Source organism: Echinops telfairi, unplaced genomic scaffold, assembly GCF_000313985.2.
Source record: "Echinops telfairi isolate 266 unplaced genomic scaffold, ASM31398v2 ScPeMD7_7469;HRSCAF=8507_1, whole genome shotgun sequence".
In the NCBI taxonomy this organism is placed as follows: Eukaryota; Metazoa; Chordata; class Mammalia; order Afrosoricida; family Tenrecidae; genus Echinops; species Echinops telfairi.
Window position 1 is genome coordinate 134,530,096 of NW_022111373.1, and position 3,604 is coordinate 134,533,699.

The 3,604-nt window shown below is 38.6% G+C and overlaps 1 non-coding gene across 1 annotated transcript; it reads left to right on the top strand.

The window, feature by feature from the left end:
- The first annotated feature begins 1,598 nt into the window (after positions 1-1,598).
- On the top strand, positions 1,599-1,762 carry LOC115873931. Its single transcript, XR_004048699.1, has one exon. It is a non-coding gene; the product is annotated as a U1 spliceosomal RNA (small nuclear RNA).
- The last annotated feature ends 1,842 nt before the right edge of the window (positions 1,763-3,604 follow it).

Sequence of the window (3,604 nt, forward strand, 5' to 3'; positions counted from 1 at the left end):
TGAGATATAGAAAGAGCAGCTAGATCCTAAATATATAAAAGCAGGGGAGGGTGGGTTAGGAGACCTTGAGACCTCTGATAAAGAGAGTTTCAGATGATAAATCTCCAATTGGGGCTGAGTGAGAGGATAAATGTCATATTATATATTTAGGTGACAGACATCCCGCTTTTGGAGGGACAGTCCCGATTTTTAACAATTTGTCCTGCGTCCCGTGGCGTTTTAAAAATGTCCCAATTTTTGGAAAAAATGCACGACAAGCTAGGGAATGGCGGGAGAACGGGAAGGGAATATATGGCTTTCAGCTGCCATGTGGCTATTTCACCAGAATATGAGTTTTATATTATTTTTGTTAATTTTATGTTAAACTAGAATAATAACAAATAATTGTTGAGAATTGATTATCGAGAACTGCTTATCAAAGTTCACATTGTTGATCAGTTGTTAGAATTCGACCACCGTTGTTTGGACTTAATGAACAATGGCATTTTTTGGCATTGGCAACGACGAAAACATTTTGTAACTGTCTCTCAGATGATACACATTGTACTGCGTGCTAGTGCTAGTTAAACAAGTGATGTCAACAGTTCAGCTTTTCAGATAATTTAGGTAAGTAATTATTTATTTCATAAATACATAAATTTTCCTGAATTTAGCAGATGGTACTTGTTTTATTTATATTTTATAGTGGCGGCAAAATAATATAGACCAAATTTTTAATCAAGAACACCCCTACGTCCACCCCACCCCAGTCAATGGTGTCTCGCTTTACCAATGTTAAAATATGGTCACCTTAATATATATATTAATATATATACATATATATTAATACGCCTTAATACACATATACACATACACCTTAATATATATGCATATATAATCTATCCGTGTGGTTGTTGGAGCAGTTAGTCTCATACAACAGAGATCGCCACTTGAGGACTGTGAGCCAGAGTTGATTCCTTGGCAGAGGGATTTTGCTTGCTTGTTTGCGTTTGCTATTGTGAAAGCTGTGGCCTTGGTCGTGTGCTTTTTCAGCGCTCAGCTACTAATAGAAAGATCAGGGTTTCAAGTGCAACATCCACTCAGAATGATATGGCCGTTTATTTCCCTGAGGATGGCGGCCTGGGCACACTTCGGGCAGTTCTCCTTTGCTCCATCAGGTGGCTATTGGAATTGACCCCGCAAGGATGGACTCAACCCAGCAGTGACCAGGAGGAGAGCTCAAGAAGGAACAGCTTCCGATCTGCAACATGTAAGGTCACCAGGAGTGGAGCAAACCGGAGAGCAGCTAATATGAGCAGATGGGTGATTACGAATGTACAACGTCATTCATATCAGCCTGAACTCGCACTGCAGCAGCTAGAGCACGGGTTCTCAACCTGTGGGTCGCGACCCTTTTGGAGGTCGAACAACCCTTCCACAGGGGTCACCTGATTCATTACCGTAGCAAAATGACAGTGATGAAGTAGCAACGAAAATAATTTCATGGTTGGGGGGGGTCACCACAACATGAGGAACTGTATTAAAGGGTCGAGGCATTAGGAAGGTTGAGAACCACTGAGCTAGGGGAAAAGAGAGAATATTTAAAAGAAGGACTCTGTATACTTACCTGGCAGGGGAGATACCATGATCACGAAGGTGGTTTTCCCAGGGCGAGGCTCACTCATTGCACTTCGGATGTGCTGACCCCTGCGGTTTCCCCAAATGTGGGAAACTCGACTACATAATTTCTGGTAGTGGAGGACTGTGTTCATGCTATCCCCCGTTTAAAAAAAAAAAAAGAACGACTCTGTAATTAAGAACAGTTTGCCTGTGTGAACATTGCAAAGGGGGCTTCATATTATGGAGAACATTGGGACCAAAGAAAGACACACTGATAGAAACTTCCTGGAACACAGAGGTGATTCAAGAGTTTAGAAAGGAAGTTCAAGCCAGGTAACAGCATAAAAATTCAAGTTTGAAAGACTTTTTCTTAAGAAAAAGCACCCTGGAGAAAATGAATTGTTCTTTTTAAAAAGTATAATATAGAACGCGTTTCTTTCTCATGAGAGAATTTACAATTTAGATAGAGAAATTACATAAGAAAAGTTACCTTCATCACAAACTATTGCATAGGCAGTGACAGGAAAAATTAAAAAGTCATAAAATCCTTTGTGCTCTTTCACTAAGCCCTGTGTATTCAGTTGGCCTTTTATGGAGGTCAAACATTTCATATCATCTTAATAATACCACAATGATAATGTATGTATTTTTTTCTTAAACTATTTGAAATTTGTATTTTTAAGTACGTATGTTTTCTTCTCCATTTAATTAAATTCAGGCATTAAAGTATCTAGTATCTTAGCATTGAGCGAACTGGAAAATTATGAATCTCAGGTCTGTTAGTATGAGTCTGAAATATAAAGTGATGGTATCACAGCCTTATAGTGACATCTACTGAACAACTATTTTACTTCCTCTCGCAATAAACACAGAAGGCGAAAGTTTCCATGGATATTCATAATGATTTAAAAATGAGATTTTTTAAATGATAAAATCATGGTTACTCTCTAAGATGTAGCTGTCTAAGTACCTCAATACAGAATTTGATTGTGTTGATTCACCACAAAAATTTAAATATCTCCAAATCAGTCTTCCAATTTCCCTTACTCATGATATCTTTCAACCCTGCAAAGTTGTACTTGAAGGAAGCTCCAATTTAGACACATAGGGAAAGAATAAACATTTAAGAGGTCCTGAATTAACAATGAATGTCTTAGGGTGGGGGAAAGAAACTAGATTCTTTTGAAGAAGTCACATTTGTGAGAAAGCAGCGGGATGAGGGAACTTCGGATTAAAAACAAACAATGGTAGAAATTTACAGAAGATTATAAAGAAGTCAAGACAAAGTGGATTATTCTGATAAAGCTTAAAAAATTGCAGATGAATCTGGACAAATTAGCTAAATTCAAAATAGAACATCAAGTGAACCATGTGGCATCATTCAATGATAAACTCAATCGTGATCCTACATACCATCTAAATGAGCTGTAAACCTTTTGGGGAACAGTCTTATCTTTCCACCATAGAGAACCTGGTATATCTGAACTGTTGGCTTTGTGCTTGGCTACCAGGGCAGTCAGTCAATCATTAATAAAACAAATAAATTAATTTAAAATATCTACAACATACATGGCAAAAAATAACATTTTAATAATACATTAAATAATCATTGTATTATACCTTCTCAATTAAGTGTACAAAAACCATTCCCACCCCCTGCTGTCAAGTTCATGCTCACTCCCAGTGACCCTGCCCGCCTGAGGAGAACTGCCTGCGGGGGTTTCTAAGATTGTAAATCTTTATGAATCAAAAAGCCCCGTTTTTCTCAATCGGAGCAGCGGGGAGTTTTGAAACAGTAACCTTTGAGGTGAGCACCCCAATTTGTGATACACTGTGCTAGCAGAGCCCCTAAATAACATCAGAAGGCAAGAGTATATTAATTTACAGGGCAAGAAGACTAAGATAACCTGAGCTTAAGTAGGCAGGGTTAGCTGCCAAAGGCTGAGCAAGGCCATGAACCTTGGACTTCAAAGCTCACCAGCAATGCGCTTACACTAGGCAGCTC